Here is a 27,306-nt window from a genome sequence, read left to right as displayed (position 1 = left end):
CCCAACTAGTGCATCCATTGCAACTATATATAGGAAAGCCATGTGAAAGACATACATGACATTTCTTGGGTTGTATCCTGACCTTCTGCTCTGTGAGCAAAAGCTTCTTTTTTTTAAAAGCTTCACACACACCCTTCTGCCTTTCTATTACTTGCAACTTTCATTTTTATTTCTAGTTTTTCTATTAATTATTTGGAGTCTCTGTATCTCTGTGTTCTGTAGCCCCATGGACACATGTTTATTTACATTACGGAGAAGGGAAGATGAACAGAAGCCAAGGTAGCCACCATAGAAAGGCCATTCTCCTACAGCACAACTTATTCTCCACTTCACCCCCACATTGTACTAGGAAAGCTACATCATCTCTGTTAAGAACACCATGCTAAGAATAAAACAATGTGGAATAATTTCCAGACTGTGCAGAAAGACGCTTGAGTTACTGCTTGTGAATTGTGAGCACTGAAACTTTGTGCTTCCATTGTGAACTAAGCTCTGTTGTAACCTATGAAGGCTGCTTACATTCCTATCTAGCCCCTGATATCTAGAGTCCACAATACCTATGAGCAAAATTGTGTGGTCAGGACCAACATCACAGAACTTCATGTGCATGCAACCAGCCTTTTAGCTTTGAATAGTTTCTTGCAAGGAAAGAAGAGTGCCAATTCTTTTTAAAAATGTCTGCTAAATTTAAATTGTCCATTGTCTAAAGGTGAGCTTTAAAACCTCAAGCAAAGAATAAAACTAATGAAGGCTAGTCTAAAACCAGCCAACTAGACAGAAGAATGTAGAATAGCAGTGGAGGAATGGAGTCCATCTGGATTAAGAAGTGGCTCCTCAAAGCAGAGAATGGACAACATTGCTCTACACCAAATTCTGCAGTAATATTTTCCTCTCACACAAAAATATCCACCATCACCATGCACCTGAACTGCTTTGTGCATTCAGGGAGGCTATTGCTAAATGAACAGGCCTTGCTGAAGGAGAACCCGTGTGGCTTCTTCAAGGGCAAGTCTTGCCTCACTAACCTTTTGGAGTTCTTTGAGAGTGTCAGCAGGCAGGTGGACAAAGGTGATCTGGTTGACAAAGTATACTTGGACTTCCAAAAAGCTTTTGACTAAGTTCCCCACCAAAGGCTCTTGCGTAAACTTAGCAGTCATGGGATAAAGGGACAGGTTCATGTGTGCATTGGTAGCTGGTAACAGGAAACCGAGGGTAGAAATAAATGGACAATTTTCACACTAGAGAGAAGTAAGAGGTAGATTCCCCAAGGATCTGTACTGGGACCAGTACTCTTTAACTTGTTCATAAATTATCTAGAACTTGGGGGAAAGCAGTGAAGTGGCCAAATAAGCAGATAACACTAAACTATTTAGGGTAGTAAAATCCACAACAGTGAGGAGCTCCAAAAAGATCGCTCCAAAAGGATCTCTCCAAATTAGGTGGATGGGAGACAAAATGCAAATGATGTTCATTGTGAGCAAGTGTATAAGTGATGTATATTGAAAAACCCCAACTGCACATATACACTGATGGGGTCTGAGCTGTCAGTGACTGACCAGAAGACAGATCTTGGGGTTGTTGACTTAGGGTTGTTGAAGTGTCGACAGTGCATGGCAGCTGTGAAAAAGGCAAATTCTATGCTAGGGATCATTAGGAAGGAGATTGAAAATAAAAATATTATAATGCCCTTATACAAATCTATGGCGCAGCCGCATTTGGAGTACTGTGTACAGTTTTGGTTACCATATCTTAAGAAGGACATTGTAGAACTAAAAATGTGCAGAGGAGGGCAACCAAAATGATCAGGGGACTGGAGCACCTTCCTTATGAGCCAAGGCTAGAGCATCTGGGGCATTTCAGTTTGGAAAAGAGGCAGGGAGACATGGTAGAGATGTATAAAATTATTAATATTAAGTTTTATTAATACAGACAACTGTTATGGTCATGGCACAGAAGTGCCCCTTTAGTTAAGGAGAGCAACGAAAAAAATATTCGGCCATTATAAGTCTCAAAATTATATTGCTTATGAATATAACAACTGTTGAGCTAACAACCTTCAGCTTGGCATGTGTGAGGTCTAAAAATGTGCCTAACCAAGGAGATCTGATAAAAATTGCCGCAGCAAGTTAAAAAGTGCTGGAAATTGATGCTGTTTTGTCCAAATTTTATCCAGATTTATCATCTAATTCTTTCAAAATTTGGTTAAAAAGACTGATATGTTCTGTCAGGCTTGTTTAGGAGGAGTGCCTTTTAATGGTTTGGTGAGGTTTCGAGCTTTTGGTGAAGTTCCAAGTTTTTGAGGTTTTCCTGCCCATCAAAGCCTATGGAAAGAAAGTGCTGGCAAGGTTATCAAGTACATAAATGTTTTTGATTATTTTATGTTATGTTATTTTATTTATTATTACATTTCAATACTGCCTGACCTAGAGGCTCTAGGCAGTCCACATAAATAAAAATAATAAAAACAAGCTAAATAAGCCAAGAGTCACTAAAAGCCAGACTAAAAAAAAAGATGGTCTTTAGGACTCTTTTAAAGGCTGGTAATGTTGTTAAGCCTCAAATATCTATAGGGAGAACTTTCCACAGCCCATGAATGAAGCTGGAATGCTGACATGTTTTGCCAGTTGTCTAAGATTAGCAGGCAGAGCCAGCCATTATATAGGCATTGCACCTGCAATAGAATCTATTAGTGATAGAATGTGAACACTCAGGGAAGTTGGGAGGGGCAAGGGGAGATATATTAGGAAAGCCAGGTGAGTATTTAGAGCAGTGTGGGGAAGAAGCAGGGACCCCATCTTGATTTGGGCCTCAAAGACCAAGGGAAGTTATGGGTGCATGGAGGGTATGTTGGAAACAAGCATAATTTGTGACAATGCACAACAGCATTACTGATGACATGGCACAACTGTTAGGGCATCAGCCTTAGGTTCCAGTTTTCACACTTATGCAGCTTGAGTCAGATTGAGATAGCCTTAATTCTAGAGTTAAACCAGCAGGTTTTTTTGGTCCATTGAATTATGATTAATTCTGATGCTCTGTAGGAGCAGAATTCTCTCCTACCAGCAGCAACCATGAGAGCATGGGCCTCCTACAATGTATGCAAGTCTACATATTAACTTCATCTGATATACAGTTACTAGGAGCCCTAGGACTGGGCTTACACTTTACTTGTTCCTGCTTAAGACCCTTGATCGTGGGGAAGTCTGTATCTCTCAAAATCAATCACAATGTGGAAAGGTCTAAGTGTGTTATGACTACAGCATTAGAATATCCCAGCTTGTGCCATACATCATATGTTACCAGAGTATGTCTGAATGGTGAAAGCAGTCATAGACAAGATGTGCTCCAATGTGGATCCATTTTGGCTCCGACATGTAGAAATTAGCAGGTGCACACATATCCCAAAGTTATTACCAGGCCAGGGGCAGGCAACCTTTAGCACTCCAGCTGTAGTTGAACTACAACTCCCATTATCCACAGCCATAACAAGTTGTATGTAGCTAGGGATTATAGGAGCTGCAGTTCAACAACTGGACTGCCAAAGGTTGCCTACCCCTAATCTAGGCAAAACAGCATCCCACTCAATAGGAAGTACATCAGAGCCAATTACAGAGCATCCCACGCATGCTTAATTGAGCCTTCTTCAGACATCTGAAAAAGGGAGACTGTGCTCATGTGTTCTAAACACACTAGCAATTCCACCCTGGTGCTAAAACACACAAAAAGCCTCACACATACACCTGCACTGTCCACATTTACAGTATTTGTCTGAAAAGATGAATGCTCTAACTATAATGAAGATTGTTTCCATGATCAGAAGGTTGAGATGCCTCAACCTTTCTAACACAGAAACAATCTATCGTGCTTCCAAGTGTTTGCCATTTCAGACAAGTGCTGTGAGAGAGAGGAAGAGAGTCCCTTTTTTAAGCATCTGAAGAGGGCTTTGGGCTTGTGTCAATATGTCTAATATGGCTTAGTTCCTGGTAAGCATGTTTAGGATTTCAGTCTCCTTCATGCCATTTGGATTTAAAAACGATAAATGATGAAAGGCAAGGCAAAGGACTATATTTCCTCTGTCCACACAAAATTTTGAGAAAACTGTCCCAAAGACAGCATATTTAAAATGATCCAATTTATATTATCCTGCATCCATTGTTTCAGAAAACTAATGCCACTAGTTCAGTCTTTGCTTACAAAGTGGTCAGAGGAGGTAGCCCAAAAGGGTTGCAACATGGCAGGAAATTTTTTTTTAAACGCTCGTACCTGATGTAAATGTCTCTTAATAAAGGAGGAGCCAAACAGCTGCAAGTTATCTTAATTAGTGTAAATCTGGCAGATTGAACAGCAAGCGTATGGTGCCCTGCAGCCTTTAAAATTTCTTACTTTCCTCAGATTCATTAAATACATCACAATCTGTTCCCTGAAGATGGTCTCTACGTGTGCTGGCTGCAAAGGAATCAGTGCTGACATCTCTAGCTAAGGTATGAATATGTAGGAGGGAGAAAATGCTTCCTTCCCATTTTATCTACTTTCCTGGAGCAAAGAGAGAACCATCTGCATCCACTCTGTTCAGTTGAGAAAAGTCTGCAGCAAAGTTATTGAGAGGCTTCTATAGCTACGGCTAGTAGTTTGCTTTTTGCTGCTGCAGCAAAAAATGAATTCTGGACCCAACTTACTATTTTGCATAATTAATTACAGTTCTGCTAATCATGAGGATGGAGATGGGCAAGGAACCTGCATGGCACAGATCTTACAATGCATTACCACTGGAAATTCTGCTGAGACACTTCAATGGTCCTACATAAAGTTCACAATACTTCGATTCTTTCTTCACAACCATAATGACTAAAAGATTGTGTGTATGTGTATAATAATGACATAAAGCCATGGGGTTTTTTGTTTTTATATGCTTTGATTTTAAAAAAATTTTGGAAACCACCATGGGCACCTCTTTGATAGGAAAAATGGAATATACATTTTTAAACTAAACAAATAAAAAGCATAGCATTAAAGGGCCCAATCCACCAAGCAGTTCTCCTGTGTAAGTTTCATTGAGCTCCAGTGCTGCTCCCATTCATGTCAATGGTGTCTGAGCAGGACAAATTCCTCTTGAACTGGGTCCAGATTGTACATCAGGTTCATTCAGTATAACCTTCTATCCTCCATATCAATTTCTTTAAAAACAACTTTACCAGGATAATAATATATCATCTGGTTACAACATGAAACATATGGTTGTTGTTAAAATGTAGTTAGAAGGTTGTATTAAATGTACAGTACAAAAATTATTTTAAAAGGTGAAGATGAAGAGTTCATTCAAGGCAAGTCCTTCACGCATTAAGTAGGAAGGGAGGGGAACGAGACAGAGTACTTTTCCAACTTTCCTTCCTGATCATTAATTTGGTGATCAATTAGTCCCTCTGAATACACTATTCATTCTGTTCTGGAGATCAAAATGTTGTTTTAGCCATCTTTGATGCCTCACAAGAAGACAAAAAGCCAAATCTTCAGGAGTTAAAGTATTATTTCCACCACATGCAGAATACTATGTGATATGGTTGCACATTTTCCCTTTCCCTTACTTCCTGCTTCTCAAAACAAAGAACCATATTTATCATACAAAATGGAGCTGCCCCACCTAGTGAAGTGTTGCCAAGCTTCAACAACAGGCCCACACATAAATATCCCCCTGCCGCCTGTGATACATACAGCTGTACTTTTGAAACCAATTGCTTTATGGGCTCCGTTATCCTGGAGAATTTCTAAACAACTTTATGGCTTGAGCTATTACTTCTCCTACTCATTTATGAAGTAATAGATTATCAAAATGTTGCAACTGTTACTGTTTCTCTTCCTTCTCTCTCCCACGTTCCATCTCATGGCTTCTATGACTATTTAGCTTCTATGTTTCTCCATTTCCCTGACAGTGGTGCACCTCCTTGTGAGTTACATTTGCCTCCAGCGTCTTTTCTCAGTTATTGTCTCATCATTCCCCATTTTCTTCTTCCCTGTTTTCCTGCAGAAACAAGCCTCATTTTCTTAATCTAATCTTATCTATACTAATCTTCTGCCACATACATATATTTATACTTTACACTCCCTTTCCACCATTGATCAGCCAAGATGATTCAGTGGGTAGAATACTAGAGCACAAAGTAAGGCACTGTTCTTCTAGTATAGAATTGCTTTTGTTTTCTCAGTACTGTGTTCTGAAAATTGAAATCATTTCCATAGATCTCCTCTATTCTGTCATTAACCTCAGTATAATATTTCCTCAGAAACGGTATTCTTAGAAGAACATCTTCAAATGGAATTCCAACACTGTGAAGCCTAATATAAGACCATGAGCAGTTTGAATATTTGAGTGTGAGCTACTGTCATTATAAATTCCCTCTGCATTATAGTATCAAAAATTCTAAAATCATAATTATAATTTTTAGAGAAAGCACCTTCTTCAGAAATAATTAAAGGTCTAAAGATCTAACATAAAGATCTAAGTTTTTCTTGAATTTTTCATGCAAACAACCCTTAAGGATACATAGGCTGACATTCTCTGCAATCCTACAAGGGCACAGCAAGAGCTCCACCCTCTCAAGGAGCCCAAAAGATAGCTGCTTTCAAGGCTTATCTTGCAGGGAGCAAGATTTTTAATGTAAGCCTTCTTAGACTCATGGAAGTGTGGGCACTAAAACAAGTTCCCAGTGCCTTCAGCACATTAATTCCTCAGATGAAAATCAGACGCATCCAAAGTTATGACTAAGTCCCATTAAAATTAATTGAATTAAACTTAGTCACAATGAACATGTCACATTGATGCCAGTGGTGCCTACTCTGGATGCTGCACAATGTGTCTCAAGCAGGAAGATGAGAATGGTCAAGCTAGATGTTCATTTAAAGCTGAGTGACTTAGCTCTATGCTCACACTGTCCTACTGTGTGACCAGGCATGCTGCGTCCTGCATGCAATCAGTTCAGTAAAATAAGACAACTGCATAGATTGTGTGGGCAGGGTATACGCACATATTCAATCATATATCACATTCTGAATGAAGTAGGTGGACACACACAAGACGGCTTCCGGCATCCTAGACTGAGCTGCTGCATGAACAGGCCCTTAGCAATGTCAGCAGGTTCTAAGAAAAGAAGGCAGCTGCAGCGATGACCAGGAGTGCTGGAAGCATTTCAGGGGGGAAACAGATGCCTTTTTTTTCTCTGGGATAACCTCATCACTACTGTGGGCGGGCAGCTGTGCTGACTCCACAGCCCATGTAGATCCCTGTCAGAATGAGAACTGGCAGGGAACCAGCAAGGGCTGAAGAACAGGGTTTGGCCTTGATAGGAGAGAAAAGGGGGGAAGCCTCAAACCCCAGTGGGTTAATGAAACTGAAGATTAGAATTCATCACAGCATCAATGTAAAACTTCTGTTTCTTCACAAGGTTTCTTCACACCCCATCCACTGCTGCACACACAGCCAGCTGTTATTCTTACATTAATCTATGACCAGGTTTTCCTACCTCCAAACTGGAATGTGGATGAGCCATCCATAAAATGGCATACCAAATAAGCACAGTATATTGTCCAGGATATTTATCATTATGAACCCCGCTACCTATGGAGACAATCTGTGGAGGTCCATCTGCATTTGCCACCAGGTCATCTGGTGGCTACTTAGGGACATGCCTTCTGTACTGCTGTCACGAGGCTTTGGAATGAGCTCCCTGTTGAAATAAGAGCCTTCCCATCTGTGATGAGGAAATACACCATTTCCACTATCCACCACTTCACAATAAAGTGGTGGATAGCTTCTGCCTTTTAGGACTGACCATCAAAAGTAAAGGATCTACCAGTCAAGAAATACGCTGCAGAATAGCACTTGGTAGGGTTGCAATGAAGGCCTTGGAAAGGATATTTAGATGCCGTGACGTGTCTATACCTACAAAGATTAGAATCATTCGGGCAATGGTTTTTCCTGTGACACTCTATGGATGCAAAAGCTGGACTTTGAAGAAGCAAGACAGAAAAAGTATTGATGCTTTTGAACTTTGGTGCTTGAGAAGACTTTTAAGGATACCATGGATAGCCAGGAAAACAAACAAATGAATCATAGAATGAATCAATCCAGAATTTTCACTCGAGGCACGAATGACCAGGCTCAAACTATCATACTTCGGATATTATACCAGGCCTGCTCAACTTTGGCCCCCCAGCTGTATTTTGACTACAACTCCCATAATCCCCAGCCATAGTGGCCAATACCAGGGATTATGCGAGTTGTATGCCAACATCTGCAGGAGGGCTGAAGTTGAGCAGGCCTGCATTATGCGAAAATCTAGGTCCCTTGAGAAGTACATAATGCTGGGGAAAGTTGAAGGAAAGAGAAGAAGAGGATGACCAGCAGCAAGGTGGATGGACTTGATTACAACAGCAATGAATGCACCACTGAGAGACCTTAGAGGCCAAGTTGAAGACAGGTCATCCTGGAGAGAATCTATCTTTGTTAGGCAGCCTTTTTCCTTTTCTAAGTATGTTGCTTGTAAAGGGGATAAAGAGAAGTCCATTTACCCTTCCCCCTCCACAATGTCCATCACTAAGTCTGGTAATTTTGTCCAGTGTCTGGCTCCTAAATTTGGGGGCTGCCTCCTAGATCTAAATAAAATTGTCAAGGTCTGCTCTATGGCAGATCAGTGGAATCTTAGGATGAAACAGTAAGCACGGGAGAAGGGCGCACAAAACTCCCTCACAGAACCTCCACTCTTTAATTATCACTACTGCTAGTGGTATAGAAATCGTAGGTATTAGCGGCCAGCATGGTATAGTAGATAGAGTGTCCATCTTTGGGCAGGGCTCAAATCCCTACTCAGTCATTAATATTATTTATATATGGCTCAAATCCCTACTGAGTCATTAATGTTCATATATACATACACACACACACACTGCTTTTTAACAAAACGTTCTCAGAGCAGTTTACATGGAAAAATAAGAATGTAAGAACAGCCCTGCTGCATCAGGCCCAAGGCCCATCTAGTCCAGCATCCTGTTTCACACAGTGGCCCACCAGATGCCTCTGAGAAGCCCACAGGCAAGAGGTGAGCGCATGCCCTCTCTCTTGCTTTTGATCCCCTACAACTGGTATTTATAGGCATCTTGCCTCTGAGGCTGGAGGTGGCCTACATTCATCAGATTAATAGCCATTGATAGACCTGTCTTCCATGAATTTTTCTAGGCCCATCCAAGGGGCCATCCAAGCTAGTGGCCATCACTACATCCCGTGACGGAGACTTCCATAGATTAATTATGTGCTCTGTGAAAAAGTACTTCCATTTTTTGGTCCTAAATTTCATGGCCTTCAGTTTCATGGGATTACCCCGGGTCTAGTGCTGTGAGAGAGCGAGAAAAATTTCTCTGTCCACCCTCTCCACTCCATGCATAATTTTATACATCTCTACCATGTCTCCCCGAAGTTACCTCTTTTCCAAACTGAAAAGTCCCAGATGCTGTAAGGAAGGTGCTCCAGGCCCCTGATAATCTTGGTTGCCATCTTCTGCACCTTTTCCAGTTCCATAATGTCCCTCTTAAGATACGGTGACCAAAACTGTAGACAGTATTCCAAATGTGGCTGTGCCATAGATTTGTAGAAGGGCATTATAACATTGGCATTTTTATTTTCAATCCCTAATGATCTCTAGCATGGAATTAGCCTTTTTCATAGCTACCACACACTGAGTCAACACTTTCAATCAGCTGTCCAACACAACCCCAAGATTTCTCACTGACAGCTCAGACCCCATCAGTGTATATATGAAGAACATGGCGCCCTGTCCCCAAGGGGCTCACAATCTAAAAAGAAACAAAGGGAAACACCAGCAACAGCCACTGAAAGAGATGCTATGCTGGGATGAATATGGACAATTGCTCTTCCCATACCAAATATAAGAGAAGCACCACTTTAAAAGGTGCTGCTTTGCCCAGTTAGTGAGGGTTAACAGTAGTGTTCCACTAGGCCATTGGGAATGCTGGGAGTTGTAGTCAACAACATCTGGGATTCTCTGATACAGAAAACACTGGTTAAGAGCCCTAAGATTGATTGGATGACATTGGGCCAGTTACTGAGAGTAAAAAGAAGTCTTTCACCCTGAGCTCATTGGAGGCAAGGTGGGATGTAATACAAACTGATATGTATTTCATATTTTTGCTGCTAACCACATCACATTTTCTTGGAAAAGAATGGCAGAATTTAGAAAGAAATGTTAAAATATTATATTATTTTGCGCTAAAGTGGGGAATTGGATAAGCTGGAAATTTCCAAATTGGTATGCCCTTACTTAAGTTTGTACTGATCAGTCTTTGGCAGATATCTTAGACTGAACCTAAAGCTGAGCAGTTTTCTTTTAACCCTTTGGAGAGAAGAACCACCATAATTCAACAGCCTACATAATCAAATGCACAGTGGACAAATTCCCAAGTACAACATAAATGCATATTGTGTCAGTTATGAAGGGCACCCCTGTGCAGAAATTGTAGCTTTCCTTTCAAAATAAAGTTCATGTGGATAAGTGGGCTTAATCTCAGTCATTGCTTTACATGTGTTTTGAAGAGGAAAGCAGCTCTAGATACATAGGACTCTTCAAGATTAAAGAGAATGCATGTATTGGATATATCCTCAGATGAGTTAAAAGTGAATACAAACTTCAGACTGCCCCAACATTCACAATGACCATTATCATCAATATGGTGTGCAAAATAGCTCCATTTCATGAGCCTATGAGCTTGACAGAACTTCCAGTATTTCCTCATCAGCTGAGGCTCTTCGGCAAATATGACAGATCATTTCCCTTCCAAATGTTTTAGAGGAGAATATTCAGAGGAATACTTGAAGATCCCTACATTGCTATATTTGTGTGTAGTTTATTGAACTACTGCATGTCAAATGGTCCATTGTTTAATAGGTGTACAACCTGATTCCAAGCAGTCCCACCAAATCCCCAGTCACAGTTTCCCACAGCAACATAAAGTCACTCCTGTCCCCCCATGATTCTGGACCCCTGAATCATTTCCGATGCTCTGGAAATGTTTCTGTGTTGGAACCGTGTGGCCAGAGCCCATGCAGTGGTTACCTCCCATAAGAACACTGCCCTTCCTGGGAGCCAAATGAGAAAAGGTTTGTTGATTTACTTTTGACCAGTTCTGAACTTGTCCTGCTGGACACTTTTTAGGACAGATCAACAAGAGATGAAGATCAGAAAATGGCTTCTAAACAAGAGTCAACTGCTCATACTCCCATTAATTTAATATTCTTGTTAATTTCAAGGTACTTTTGTGGGACAGCCATATCTTTGAATTGCACACAACTCATGATGTCCTATTAGTTTCCAGTAAGTATGCATAGGATTGCAGCCTCAATTTGATGCAGGATGAAAATTTCCCATGTAGTCTACAATTTTCTTCCTTGATACAAGGCTGTAGCCAGGATGTGGCGGGTCAGTGAGTGTATTGCCCCCCCTTCATTCCCCCCACCATGTTTTTTTTTTTTAATTGTGACATGGTATCTTCTATTTGAGAGCCACCTAATGGCACAGTGGGGAAGTAACTTGCCTAGGGAGCAAAAGGTTGCTGCTTGGTATGTTTCTATGCAAAAACACCTACATCGAACAGCAGCGATATAAGATGCTGAAAGACATCATCTCATACTGCACGGAAGATGGCAATGGTAAACCCCTCCTGTATTCTACCAAAGAAAACCACATGGCTCTGTGGTCGCCAGGAGTCAACACTGATTCAACGGCACAACCTTACCTTACCTTCCATTTAAAGAATGAAAACTTGTTTGCAGAATAGGCCAATTTCTGGTTAAAAGAAGCCTGCTTATACCCCTCTCCACAAGTGGTAAGAAATTCAAAATCCATCCAGCTGAACTGTCCAACTCTGCTAATTCAAAATTTCTCCAGATTTTGATGGATTGTTCAAGATCATGATCACCCCTACCATGCTCAAGTGATCCTGAATAAAATCCCCCTCCAGATATTATGACTCCAAGCATAGCAGACTGCTGAATAGAGGTAAGAGATCACTGTAAGCCTCCATTATTTTCAAGATCACTTCACTTTAAGTTACCCCTAATCCCTTTTAATCACTCTGCAAATTCAGAGTGAGCGAGTGCTAAAAGGTGGATTTTGTTTCCAAGCTCACCATAGGGTGCTGGTGACAATGATAAAGAATGAGAATGTTAAAAAGTGATCTTTTAAAAATCCCCACAGTCACACTGTGGCTGTGAGTATGGCAGGCTGTTGCCCCTTAAACTTTTTAAGCACCCTGCCATACTATATATATATATATAAACCCACCTAATGTGGCTAAGGCTTCGGAAGTTTCATCATCATTTTATTGTTTTGACATGTCAATGTATTTGTTTGATTTTCAAGTGTACACTGCTCTGGGACTATATGCAGAAGGGAGGCTAACATTGTTTAAATACAGACAAACAGATAACTGTGGGCATCTACCTTCCACAAACATACACACAGAATCAGAGAGCACTCTATCCCCCAAGGCCAACCTTGTTATAGACAGAAGACAGCAGGCAAAATAACAGCTTCCTTTCGAGGCCTGAAAAGTCTTCATTATGGGAAGAAAAGGAGGGACACCAAGGAGAGGAACAGGGAAATTGTGCATGTATCCAGTAATAGCACCATCCTCCCTGACTTCACATAAAGAGCCCAGACATACACCACTTGCCCTTTTGTTTTTAATGACTCTCTACAATTTTCAAACACCAGCATGTGGCTTTTCCAGGTTACTAAGCAGAAGAGTTACCCCAGATTTCATTTTTTTTCCAATTAATCATATACTCAGCAGCATCTCTCACACTGAAAACAGTTAAATTTGCCATTTGTGGCCTTACCCTCTTTATTATTTATCCTGTTCTTTGTACTGATGTGCTGTACAGGATTAATGCTGCATTTTTTAGAAAATAAGCTGCAGCTATTTCTTCAGTTCCTGATAGGTTGGTTCAGACAATACCAACCACTGCTTGGTAGGGATGTGCAGAACCGTTTGAAGTCAAGCAGGATTCTACTCAAACCCAGCTGGCTTGACCCGTTCAGATTTGAACCGGACCAGCCTCAAAAAAAAGGAGGGCAGTCCAAGTTCGAACTGGACCAGGCCCAGTCTGATACAGACCGGTTCAAGAGGGCACCTTACCAGCTGTAGCTGCAGTGACTCCTCTAAACCCCACCAGCACTTGCCCACAAGCAGTGCAGGCTGGCAGCAACCCAATTCCACAAATGGCCTCTGTATATCTGTGGAGTCAGGAACCAGGTGCTCCCCCACAAGCACTAGCCCGCACTGCTGGGGCAGGGAGCGCTGGCAGGGTTTAGAGGAGCTGCCGCACCACTGCCACCAAAGCCGGTAAGGTGCCCTCTCTCCATCCCCCAGGCTGCCCTTAGAACCCTTTCAGAGAAAGGATTCCCCTCTGCTTGTAAAAGGGAATCCTCACCTGTGAAAAGAGACTATGAGATCGGAGCGGGGAAGACAGTGCAATTGGCCTGGAAGAGGTTATATGGTTTTCTCCAAAAAGAACGGGGCTCCTTATCGAGGGCGGAATGGGAAAGACGCTGGAAATGGACGATCGATGTTCCTCCCCCGATTACGTGAGAGTCTGATGTGTGGTATTTCTTTGCTTGTAAGGACTATTCTGTATTTCTTGGGTTTTGCTTGATGTATCCTGGTCTATATTGCTAACCTGTGGATTTCTGATCTTGTGAATGTATCGTAATGTAAAATTCTAGTAGTTTGTTTAGTCAATAAAGAAAACCTCCCAGAAAACCTCACCTGATTCACCTTTACAAGCAGAGCCCCTCAAACCGGGTCAAACCAGGTAGACCCAATTTGACCAAATGGACCAAACCTCTGGCTGGCTCAACTGAACCAGCTTGCATACCAGTGGCTCAGTTCGAATATGGTTCAAATTCAAACCAAACTGCCAAAATCAGTGCATGCCCCTACTGCTTGGCATGTCATCCCAATGTCATCTTGTTGTAAACCGCCCAGAGAAGTAAGTTTTGGATGGTATTAAAATAAAATAAAATAAAATAAAATAAAATAAAATAAAATAAAATAAAACAAAACAAAAATCCCCACCCCCATACTTGCAATTTTTGAGCTGCCTTTCCAATGTAAATAATTAGGGCACTCAATGCAAGAAATCATAGTAATTTCTGATTTGAGAGGCTGATTTAAGAAATACAACTAAAACAAACAAACAAAATAGTGGGGGAAAGGCAATGTTTCTACTCAGTAAATCTGACATGACTGAAAAATCAAGAATAGCCTTAGAATATAAAATTAACTTGAGCTGCTGACAAAAGGCATAGAAAAAAGGGGTTAGCTTGAGCTCTTTTAGTAGCCAGTTCTAGAGGGACAGAGCCTCACACGCAGTATTTTTAACATGTGGGTTTTTGAGGGTAGAAACAGCAATTGAACTCACAAGAAAGTAAGAATATAAACAAGGTATATTTTTGCAAATATGCATTTTTTTCAACTGTGTGCATAATTAGATTTGTTCTGGGCGGCAGTATCAAGGCAGTGTGCATGCACATGCATTCAGAATGGGGCCTTCCTGATTCAACCTGAGCGGGATCTAAAATTAACTGAGCAGACATCAAAGAAGTGTGAGTGCACACACACGTGCACACCTTAGATGGAACACTGGCCCCCAGGGGGTGTGGAGGCCCTGCACTTCGACCACAAAGTCCAGGGGTAAGAGCACCTCTTCCTCTACTGCTGGAAAGCCTGTTCGGCTGAAGAACCTGGTTTCCCACTGTCTATTGGTATAATTAGCGTCAAATGCATCTGAGTCTAATTAAGTTTGTGCTCATGTAAAATGAATGCAGTTTCTAATAGTCAGGGTTATATATTACCCCTGCTAATTGGGCCAGGAGACATCTCCTAAAGTGGTGGCGGCTTTCTTATATCTAGCAGTGGGAGAGCAACTGTCTCCATTTAACCCAGGACAGTGTCCTTGCCAATAGCTATTACTGGTGTCTTCGTTGTTTATTTTTAGACTCTGAGCCCTTTTAGGACAGGAAACCATCTTCTATTTTCCATTGCTATGTAAACTACTTTGAGAACTTGAAAAACATGTATAATAATATTGTTAAAAGTATGTATTGTAAAATAACAATAATGATGATGGTGTCATTCTGTTTGCTGTCAGAATTCAGTGGTATAACAGTCTGACATTCCCTGAGACATGCAACGTAAGGATGTAAGTACAACGTAAGTACATGACAGGAACCTTTTCTAATGAAAAGAACCAAGGTCATATGAAGTTGGTTCAGTTGCCTATTGGCTATACCCAAGTATATCTTTATCCACAACTGTGCCTGGGCTTCATAGGTAGCAAATGAATCAATACCATTACTTCAGACTTCTTTTTTAAGCCAGTTCCTTTCTAAAAGGATGAAAAAGTGAAATGTACATTTGTAATTTGATCCTGATTTGATATCCTTGTTCATAAACTATCTATGGTTTGCACAAACCATGGTTTCCCATATTCAGATGAAACAAGAAACTGTAGTTTGTTACAAACTGCAAATTAAAACTTCATATTTTCTCCCATCATGTACAAAGGAAGGGGAGGGAAGTCACTGCACAAGCCAGAGACTCGCTACAGTGCATTCTCGTACCGGTTAATCATGGTCTGAGTGTGGCCATTAAGTTTTAAGCTCCTAGCAACTATTAATTGATCAATTTTTTTGAGATCATCTAGAATTTTGTCAGATTTAACTGGCAGTACTGTTTTACCTCAAGTTTATTTCAAAAATCAATACAATCAGTACTCACCATACAATTTTGAGGAAGAATTTCTCAGACACGGTGATGAACTTGAAATGTTCACAGAACTAGATTTAACTCAGATTCATGAATCTCACTGGATCATGAATCCCACATCCAACTCCAACTGCTGACTTTATTGCATTTAAACTAAAAGTTAATAATCAGAAATGTGAAGGCAAAATATGCTGAGTGCATAGTTTACCCAAAGGGGAAAGAGAGCCCAGGAGAACCTTAGTTGTGGTTTTGGCTTTTGATTTGTTAACGTAGCAGGATTATTGTGTTGCTGTACTGGCTTTAGTTACCCCTTGGGTTATATAATTCCCTTCTTTTGAGAATTCAGACACAGAGTTTATGCTTGGCAGACTTTAGTAATGTTGAGTATGTGTACTTCAGGTTTTTATAAGACACAGTAAATATGGAAAGAGATCCTAACTTGGAGTTTTGCTAAGTTTGTATAACTCTACTTCACTTTTTAAAACATAACGAGGTCGTGCACCTGAACTCACACCACCGCTCATGGATGTCTGCAGGAAAGGCAGGCACTCACCTGCCTTCCCCGGCAGACAAGTGGCAAGCATCTTTCATAGGAAGGAACATAGGAAGCTGCCATATACTGAGTCAGACCATAGGTCCATCTCGCTCAGTATTGTCTACACAGACTGGCAGCGGCTTCTCCAAGGTTGCAGGCAGGAATCTCTCTCAGCTCTATCTTGGAGATGCCAGGGAAGGAACTTGGAGCCTATATGCTCTTCCCAGAGCAGCTCCATCCCCCAAGGGGAACATCTTACAGCACTCACACTTCTAGTCTCCCTCTCATATGCAACCAGGGCAGATCCTGCTTAGCTTAAGAGGACATGTCATGTTTGCTACCACAAGACCAGCTCTCCTCTCCTCTTGTCTTCACCATGCAACACACCCACACAAGTGGCAGCGCTGCAAAGGCAAAAGCATAACAGCCCTGCTGGATCAGGCCCAAGGCCCATCTAGTCCAGCATCCTGTTTCACACAGTGGCCCACCAGATGCCACTGGGAGCCTACAGGCAGGAGTTGATGGCATGACCTCTCTCCTGCTGTTACTCCCCTGCAACTGGTACTCAGAGGCATCCTGCCTTTGAGGCTGGAGGTGCCCTATAGCAGGGAGCGGGAGGACTTCCCCTTCCCGCATCCCAGAGTGCCCTGCACCATAAGCGCAGTGGCTGCTGTCATCAGAGGAGTCACCGTGCTCGGTGCTTCCCGCCTGCCCACTGCCAGAAATGGGGTGGAGCCTTTTTTAACCCAGCAGCAATCATACTCACGATCACCTGCCAACATTAAATGAACTGCAGGTTCATTTAACCTCGGGTAAATGCTAGGTTAAAAAGTTGGGCTACCAAGTTTTGGAGCAGCCGGGAATGGAGGGGTCTCGGCACTCCAGATAACATGAGCCACCTGGGCTCATGAGCCGCCTGAGCCCCAAACGGCTTGTGTCGTATGAATAGTCTCAACATTTAGCAAAAAGAAAATGCTATACTGGAGCTCAATATTTTCCTCACTGTAGATGTCCAGCTCCAATATGGAGACAGCTAATGCCCATATTATCTTGGGCAAGGGCCACTGGTTTTATTCCTTCTCTTCAGTGAGATGGGAGGGGAGTGGGCTTTTGACATCAAAGGGGCATTTGCAGCTTACTTTTCATAATAAACCTGTTAATTACTAATGGGCTTGACACAAAGTATAGTTTGGCCCAAAGGGGCCATTGATAGAACATGATACATGACATGTTCTTTACATGTCATCATGAACACCCCAATCTACCTTCAGGCACAAACTGTCCACCTTTCTAGTATTAGATGGTGAAAACTATGCTAGAAATATTTGTTGTTATATATTCATTCCTGTACCATGCTGTGAATTGTTTAGTACCTTTGAAATGCACAGATCTCCAAGGTCCTTCAGTGCCGCTCTTTGTTTCCTTAGTCAGCAGAGATGGCTTCTGCCACAATCCCCTCCTACTCTATAGGGAAAAATTAGATTAAAAAAAATAATGTAATAGCACTTTCAAATAAGAAGGATCACTTTTAACACATTTACAGTATTAAAGTACTGAAAATAAATCAATTGGCTGGCCCTTTCATGCTGCTTCTTCAGACCTGCATCTCCAGAAAAAAACAGAGTTGTTAAAGAAAATGCAAAATTATTGCAGATGTGGATTTACACGTTAAAACAATGTCAAATTTTATGTATTTAGGCAACTTCTTGCCCACATACACATATTCATTTTGACTAGTTCTTAATTTCCAGAAATCCAAAACTCCTGAAATACACAGGTCTTTCAGTCAACTCGACTTCTGTATAAGTTCATCTATTCATATGGTAGTTTAGCTCCAAAATATATGCCACAAAACAAAAACAAATCCTCTGAAGTAGTCTTTCTAAACGGCCAGAAACAAAAAAATTACTCTCTTTCTCTCTAAATCAATCAATCAGTTTTTATTACAGCCATTGGCCAACCAAGAGATAAAAATCAGAACAACAAATATAACGAATATACACAAATAGTGACTAATAATTACACACAATAAAACAGTACTAGTTGACTGGGCGCATAGCATCTGCGCCCCTAGTTCTCCCTGGCTAGCCCCCCTTCAGCCCCTTCTCCCTAACTCTTCCCCCTGGTGTCTCTAACCACCGCCCACCCTCTCGCTTCTCTCCCCGCCCCCCGCTTGTGGTTTCTGACCGGCTTGCTGGCCCGTTTGCTCCTGCTGCCGCTTCCTCACACTGGCAGCGCGCAGTGCCCGCCACGGCTGGTCCCGCCGCTGTCCGCCCACTCATCCGCCATTTCCCTGGACATCAGCTCAACAGTCTCATGAATCCTGGCCTGCGTGAGCTCCACCGCCCAGCCAATCCGGCACCTCGGCTTCCCAGCCAATCTGCTGGGTTGCCGGGACGCATCCCCACAGAGGCACGTCTACGGGGATTAATAATATAGATACAAGCAGTCTTTCTCTCTCCAGAACTGGCTCAAAACATTTTTTTTTTGGTTGATTCACAAAATTAACAAAATAAATAAATAAAAAGAGTGGCCCTTGTGGTGATTAAATCAATAATAATAAATATTTGCCCACTTTCCACCCTTTAACAGGACCCCAAATTCTACTGCCTCAGGTGGCCTGTATCACCCTGCCTAATGATTAAGCCACTCCTGGTCTTTCAATCAAACAAAATCCAAAACTGATTTTCAGTTCTGACAGGTTAACTTAAAAACCAGGTAACTAGGACTGCCTGGAGGATATTTTTAAATGTTTACTGAATGTTTCTCAATCAAACATCCTATTTTGCCAACAGTAATTTCTTTTAAACAGAACAGTATTTGTTCTCTTCCTTCCCTCCGCCACACCCAATAAAGACATTTTATAATGGGGCATTTTCTATTATTTGTTTGCATTCTTGGGGGGGGAGGTATTAACACAAGGTGACATTTTTCAAATTTTCAGCAACTCTCAAAACAGTTATAGAGCAACTTTTGTCCTCTCCAGTTTGACCCTGATTTAAAAACCCATGAGACAGAATAATACAAATGCTGGCTGTAACATATGAGTCAAAGGTTGCAATAGTAAAACCAGACTGAAGTAGCCCTTGATTCCAGTGCAGCCACTCAGAGGTCAGGGATAACTACTGCTTCGTTTCCCAGGTCTGAAGTCCTATTTGGACAGGTTTGCTTGATATCAGTGTTCCCTCTAACAGGGATTCTCAGATGTGGTTGACTAGGAGATCTGGTCTTGTGGTAGCAAGCATGACTTGTCCCCCTAGCTAACCAGGGTGAGACTTGATGTGTGAGCACTGCAAGATATTCCCCTCAGGGGATGAAGCCGCTCTGGGAAGAGCAGAAGGTTTCAAGTTCCCTCTCTGGCTTCTCCAAGATAGGACAAGATTTTTTTATTTTATTTTTTAACAGGACAAGATTTTTTGATTGAACCAACAAACTACCAAAGCATTCCTGCCTGCAACCTTGGAGAAGTTGCTGCCAGTCTGTGTAGACAATACTGAACTAGATAGACTAATGGTTTGACTCAGTATATGGTAGATTCCTATGTACAACTTCCATAAACCCCAAGCAAAAGCCACTGCAGCTGGGGATTCTGGGAGTTGTAGTCTACATCTGGGAATCCCTGTTAGAGAGAACACTGCTTGATATATACAATTAAACACACGTTTAAGGAATTCAAGCTACTTCTCCAGTAAACCCACAAAAGTTCTATTAGCAGACACCACACCACAACCCAGCATAGCCCAGTGTGTATTTTTTTTTACCACAGCAGCTTGACAAGCCATAGCAAAGCATGCCAAAACAAAAAGAAAGAAAGCCACTCCAACTTTAAAAAGCAGTGAGCCAGTTCGGACAATCCTTCACCTGACAGCCAACACACATGATTAAGAGGTGAATGTGTCGAGAGCACACATTTCCTCTTCAGTATGCCATTTCTTATTTGCATAGGGGTACAGTTTATCCAAACCACTCTTCTGCATGCTCTTCAAATGCTACTTTAAGTACTTTTTGAAGCATGTGCAGAGGGACAGTTTAGACAAACTACCAATACCACCCCCGGCGTGTTATTAAGGAACAGCATGCTTGGGGGAGCACACTTTTAATCTGTGGGTTGGGCCAGTGAGTCATCTGAACTGACTCAATTTAGCAAGAGCTACTCCAGCAAAAGCAAATCAGATATACACATGGCTCTGAAACCATTCCATTTACACACTGAACTTCTATGGACACTTCTGTGCATCCCCAAACAGGCTAAGGCTGCAATTTTAGGCACATGTATCTGGGAACAAGTCCAATCAAACACAGTGGATCTGACTACTGAGTAAATATGTTAAAATTGCACTAGTTAAATCATCACTTGAACCAGCTGATATGCTCCAAGAGGACAGAGAAAAAGACGGAACTGCACTCAGTTGGTTCTGAACAGATGCTAATCATTCTTCCAAAGTGATTGTCCAGGCTGATCAAGCACAATGACATCTGAATTCATTTGCTCCTGTGTTTACTTGATGGGCCTCGGGAGGTTCAGCTAGAACAGAAATGGAACCACTGTGGTGTAGTGGCTAGAACACTGGACTAAGACCAGGGAGATAAGAGATTCAAATCCTTAATCAGCCATGAAGCTCATTGGGAGCCCCTGGGCCAGTCATTCTATCTCAGTCTAACCTACCTCACAAGGCTGTTGTAGGACAAAATGGGGATGGAAACCTTGTATGTTACTGTATTTTTTTTTGGCAAGATATCAATGTAACCATAATAATGAGAGATTTTTTTAACTTTTATTATTATGTTTGCTAGCAGCAGAATAAGAATAAGAATAAGAATAAGAATATTCATGTATAGTCCTGCCTTGTAGCAAAGCAACCATTCATGAGCCAGTGGAAATTTTGAAGAAACAACAAACCTCTGAAAAAGAAAGACGCACAATCTTTTATGCCAATTTCTAAGCTGCCATCATATCAATAGGAAACAAATCCCACTTATTACATCTTATCAATCACCCAGACAATTTATTTGAATACTCCCAAGGCACGCAGAATCAGTGACCAGTTCTGCACATCTTACATTTGCTGAAAGCAAGTATAAATGCTTTTTCTTCTTCCCCAAATATCAAAACCACTGATGCCAGGAACATCTGCTAGAGTGAGTTAGGCCAGGCAGACATCATGTAAGTCATCACTACGGAGCAAACTGTTCTTTCAAGGCAGAAACATGAAAATCTAGTGCTGAGAGGTGCATGGAATGAAGCAGAATTAAAGGGGGTGGGGAGCAAAACACATGAATTCTGATCACTGCAACCCAGTCTTGCATTTTGCAAGTTGCAAATCACTTTTAACCTACTGAAATATAGTCCCAGTTTTGTTTGATCATTTAGAAAGAGAACATTAGCATCTGGGTTGAATCTCAAACTGAAGCTTTTTTTAAACAACATATTACACAATAAATTGTGGCTTGCTTTACAAATAACTTGTCTATAGAGATATCTATGAAACTAGGTATGCTTCCAAATTGAATGAAAGTGGCCAATATTTACTAAAGATGCATGTGTTGCCTGTATGAAAAAATGATTACTAGGACAGCATAACAGTATACCACGAACCTTAATTATTTCATTTCATATTAACCGGGGGGGGGGTGCTGTTATGCTATCATTGTCCACCCTTTTAAAATTATCCAGCCAAAAACTTGATCCAGCTAAAGTATACCATAGGCAGGTAGATAGTTCCATAGATACCTAGATTAACTGCTATAAAACTATTTTTAAGTGTGAGCTTGTTCCAACAATAGGATTTTCCCATATACTCTATAGTTCCAACAGTTTTGGAATATCCCTAAACTATCATTAGGAAAAGAACTCCTAAAATAATAATAATAATAATAATAATAATAATAATAATAATAATATTATATTTATATCCCGCTCTTCCTCCAAGGAGCCCAGAACGGTGTACTACATACTTGAGTTTCTCTTTCACAACAACCCTGTGAAGTAGGTTAGGCTGAGAGAGAAGTGACTGGCCCAGAGTCACCCAGCTAGTTTCATGGCTGAATGGGGATTTGAACTCGGGTCTCCCCGGTCCTAGTCCAGCACTACACCACGCTGGCTCCATATGACTTCATAGGAAGAGAAAATATAGAAGTTGCCAAAAAGTGGAGAGAATTCCTTTCATTCAAAAAAATAGATATGTAACCAAATAAAATTAGATTTGCATGTTTAGGATATACTGTACTTTGTATATCCCTAGTATTCCTTAGGATGTAATTTGACTGTAGAAACTTCTATCAAGCTTCAGGTCTTACTGACATGCATGTAGAACCTCACCTATCAGGTGTCTATCATAACCACTGCACTGGTCGTCTGACCATAATGTCAGCTAGTCCTTTAGTACTTAGTTCCATGTTGGAAAACAGGCTTTATTCTGATGTTTGGAGATTTGTTTCCCCTGTTACCATAAAAACCTATGGTCGATTATCACATATCATTCTTGCGTAATCCTCATAACTACCCTGCAAAAGAGATAAGGCTGACACACAGCATTGATGACTTACCCAAGCTCCCCCATCAGATTCATTGCAAAGGAAAAAATTGAACCTGGCTCTCCAGATGCTGTATCATTCACTACACTGGCTTGTTAAATAATTTTTATTTAACAAGCCATTCATCCTGTATTCATCCTGAACACATCTGGGATCATTGCCTGTTGCTCATGTTATCGCCTATACTTGAGCTGAATCAAATTATTATTCTCCATGCAAACAGAACATGTAATGTGTTGAGATATACTTAAAATTGCCACAGCAGGAATATGCTAATTTGAATAAAGAGAAAATGTTGCTTATTTCAGTTCAAAATACTGAAAGCAGCTCCAGTCAAGAGTTTAACTGCCCTCGCTCAAAAACCTCTATTTTCCCATATCAGCACTTGGCCTAACTGAAAAATAGGCAGGATCTGGCAAACCCAGTGCGAAAATCAGACTAGTGTTAATCACAGAGCCCAATGTACAATGTCCCTGCAGTGGGGTAGACTAAAGCTATGGCCTAAGCCTAGTAAGTATACACCTCAGCACATAATTAACGTCATTCTCTGGGTGCATGCCTGGTTAGCTTTGCAGCTTTTCTCTATCATCGAACTCTGTACAGTGTGCTCTCCTAAACACAAGGTAGAGTTTTACTCAAGCAGGCTGCATGTGTTGTGCTGCCTAGACCACAGATGAGAGTACACTCTTAAATCATCTCAGCAAGAGACCATTTTTCCTTGATCCAAAAAAAGGGGCTGGGACACAGAAGAGCAGATTTTACAGTCTCTTCAGCTGTATTGTACAGAGGTAAAGTCTGCAAACTGTTAATCTCAGATATCAGATCTGCACTAAGTTACTCTAGAGCATGCACACACATTACAATGAAATCACAGCCTGAGAGGAAAATCGAGAATGAATATAATTATTTTACAAGATGAGCTGCTGCTTTCATCAGCACATGTAATATGACTTTACTTAAGTGTTATACTCTCTTAACATATGGGCCAATTAATCGTGTTATATCTATTTGCCTGATCAAACTAGGCTTTATAAGAAAGTACTTCTGCTAAAACTAAGGCATATAACTGAACATTCAGGAAAGTGACAACCATTTAAGCTAGGACTAACTTAAAAACAAACAAGAAATGCCTCTGATCATCAGTCTATATTAGTCAATCATGCTACGCCCTTCTTAAAAAAGTGCACAATAAATCCCAATTCATAGCAAGTTATTTAATGAAAATATATGTATCCATACATGCCTATTATTTCACACATGAAAGACATGTATTCTTTGCATGCATGCAAATTTACTCCTGTCTGGATAAACTTCTGCCAGATACATAATACTAGGGGGTAGTCCATGACAACCCTCCATTGAGTTAGTACAGTAGGATCATAATCTAAGTAAAGTATGCATAGCACAATCACCGAGGCAAGCACTACTAAAACATTATTCCAAAGGAGAAATTAGAAAAAAAAATAACTGGAAAATATGAACTGCAAGAACAAGTGGGGTATACAGACATAAACAACGCGGGCAAATGTAATAAGCCAGGCTGTAAAACACCCACATACAACCATAAGCATTGCCAGCCTGTTTATACTCAGACTGACTTCTTTATTTTCACCAGGGTGGTGGTGGTGGGGGGAGAAATCAAGCCTGAGGAATAAACTCCCATATCGCTAACAAATCAATGACGTACTGCAAAAATGTGACTTTACAAGAGCCTTTCAAGGGCAGATCCTATCGCCATGTGCAAATGCAAGGCATGCAATACATCATCATCATCACATAAAGAGGAAGCAGAAGATCAGCAAATCTAATCATGGGGGTGGGGTGAGAAGGGGGGGGAATGTTACCACACTTTCAGCTTCAGCTTCCAGTGCCTAAGCAGTAGCTATAGTGCATGGTCTCCATTCAATCAATCAATCAGTCAGTCAGTGCGGTCAGTTCTCCGCTGCTCTGTGCCCACCTATCTCATTACATGCAAAGTTCGGCAAACAAAAAGATCAATTCTAAACTTTTCGGGAAGCTGCCTTCCCAGTCCCCAATCTCTTTCCTTTTTCCTGGTTCGGCTCTAAAAGCAGATTCTTTTCTGGGAATGACAGCCCAGAACGAAACCAGATTAAATTAATGTTCCCAGAATCATTCATCCTCTCAAGCGCATACTTTTAAGCAGCAGTGGACTGGATCCCCTGCTTTGATCGCCCTGTCATCTCCCCATCCCAATCTCTTTCAGGCACCAGTCAAGAAAACGAAGCGCAGTTTGCCAGGGAGGAAAAAGAGAAAGAAAAGAAACTGGGGAGGGGGGGGAGGAAACAAATAATAAACAGCCTCCACCTCAAGCCATCAGGACAGCCTCTCTTTCTCTCTCTCTGTCCAAGAGGGGAATGAAAGTGTCTCGGCTCTGCTACTCTACACATTGTAACAATATCTGCGCAGGACGAGACCAACGGCACGGGGATGCGAAAGAGGGGAAGAGGTTACAGAGCGCCCCGCCAGAGTGAGGCCACCGAAGCACTCCCCCAAGCACGACCTCTTACCCAGGCCGGTGGCTAGTAAGAGGAAGCCCCCACTTCCAAGCCCTCCATTGGGCGCATCCGGGATGGAACCCAAAGTACGGTCGTTTGCAAGGACTGTACAGAGACTCCCCTGCTGCAACTACAATGCTGTGGACCGATCCTCCCGGAGAGAGGAAATAGACTTGTCACTTCCTGGATTGTTCTCTCCCCGCCAGTCCTTTTAAAATAAATAAATAAATAAATAAATGGAAGGAAGGAAGGAAGGAAGGAAGAAGCGCGAGGAAGGCACCGCAACGGCAAAGGCTGGGTGCGTGCGGCGGCTCTGGCGGTCTCGCTTACGGCTAGACCAAAGGTGGTTTGGTAGAGCAGCAGGAGCGGCTGCGCGATGGCTTAAGCGCTGCGCACAGTCGAGGCTCGGTCGCCTCTGGGGGAAAGGAAGGGAGAGGAGCGGAGTGAGGACTGCCTCTGCAAGCGGCATGATGGGTGGGGGCTGGCTTGGATATTGCCCTCAGCCTGGCTAGTGAGCGGTCTCTTGTGGGGCTGTGTAATAGGAGGTCGTGGTGGGGCTGCGACCGGGGAAGGAAAGCGATTCCTTGCATAGAAGTAGCCTTTCGCAGAGTGTCAGGTTCCTAATTGCCTTGTTCTGGTTTGCATCTGCAGTTGGTTGGTGGCGATTTCCAATGGAGAAAAGGCCCGGCTGCAACTGAGCCATGCCTCAGCCTCGGGACCTGTTTTCAAGGGCAGGAAAGAGGGGAAGTAGTACATTGAAGTGTGCAGTCTCCTCTCACCACTGAATAGCCACCACCGGCTGCGCAGTGCGTACACACGCCCTTTTGAGCACATCCGGGATTAGGGAGAGGTCTTCCAGGTCAAAGGGTATCACTGCCAAGGAGGCTGAAGCCTTGTCTGGATATCTTAGAAAGCCCTGGTCTGATTAAAGGTGGTGCCTACTGGAGCTTTCCTAAAACTTCTTACAGTAGGAAGAAGTATAAAGAAGTGTGCCAACCAGTGAAGATGATTTCTTTCATTGATAAAGATGGATGAGCAATCAAATGAGAGAGGATTTGCATGCTTAGGATGTATGTATGGGCACATTCCCAGGATACTGTATCATGTCAGAGAATATAGTGAGGTACTGATGCTACATACGGTAGGAAGCTGCCTTATATACCGAGTCAGACCATTGGTCTGTCTAGCTCAGTATTGTCTACAGAGCAGACTGGCAGCGGCTTCTCCAAGGTTACAGGCAGGAGCCTCTCTCAGCCCTATCTTGGAATCTTCTGCATACAAGCCTCATGCCACCATCCCCTATGAGGAATATCTTACAGTGTTCACATGTCTCCCATTCAAATGCTAACTATGGTGGACCCTGCTTATCAAAGGGACAATTCATGCTTGCTACCACAAGTCCTAATGGCTCAGTGTGGAAGCAACTTGCCTAGGGAGCAGGAGGCTGTCAGCTCGAATCCCTGCTAGTATGTTTCCCAGACTGTGGGAATGTTATCAGGCAGCAGCGATATAGGAAGGTGCTGAAAGGCATCATCTCATACTGTGTAGCTGGAGGCCATGGTAAACTCCTCCTGTATTCTTCCAAGAAAACCACATAGCTCTGGTCACCAGGAGTTGATGCTGACTTGATGGCACAATCCTTCCTTTTCTCCTACCACAGGAGATTCTCACAGTTCCCCCTAAAACCAATCACTCCGGGTGACTGGTTTATTTGTGTAGACCTGATAGTTTCTGACATTATTTCAATCACCTCCTTTCAGTGAAAAAAGTATTGTTTTTTAAATAATAATAATAATAATAATAATAATAATAATATACATTTATCTTGCCAGTAGAAAAAAGGTATCAAAATATACTGATGTGTCTAAATTTTGACAACATTGTACTCTG

The 27,306-nt window shown here is 41.9% G+C and overlaps 1 protein-coding gene across 6 annotated transcripts in view; it reads right to left on the bottom strand.

Moving 5' to 3' along the window:
- Positions 1–26,246, bottom strand: part of FAM53B (family with sequence similarity 53 member B) — a 165,790-nt gene extending 139,544 nt beyond the window's left edge. Inside the window, exons 1-2 of one of the 6 annotated variants that reach the window (XM_053306382.1) lie at positions 25,429–25,827; positions 17,740–17,830 (exon numbers count right to left, since the gene is read on the bottom strand). The gene's annotated coding sequence lies outside the window, so the exon portion shown is untranslated. Of the gene's footprint in view, positions 1–17,739; positions 17,831–25,225; positions 25,270–25,428; positions 25,828–26,195 lie in introns of those variants that run through there. The other 5 variants (XM_053306381.1, XM_053306383.1, XM_053306386.1 and 2 more) reach the window with 5 other exon arrangements.
- Positions 26,247–27,306: the final 1,060 nt, after the last annotated feature.

The sequence above is a fragment of the Hemicordylus capensis genome, chromosome 3 (genome assembly GCF_027244095.1).
Source record: "Hemicordylus capensis ecotype Gifberg chromosome 3, rHemCap1.1.pri, whole genome shotgun sequence".
In the NCBI taxonomy this organism is placed as follows: domain Eukaryota; kingdom Metazoa; phylum Chordata; class Lepidosauria; order Squamata; family Cordylidae; genus Hemicordylus; species Hemicordylus capensis.
This window is presented reverse-complemented; position numbering and strand designations above follow the sequence as displayed.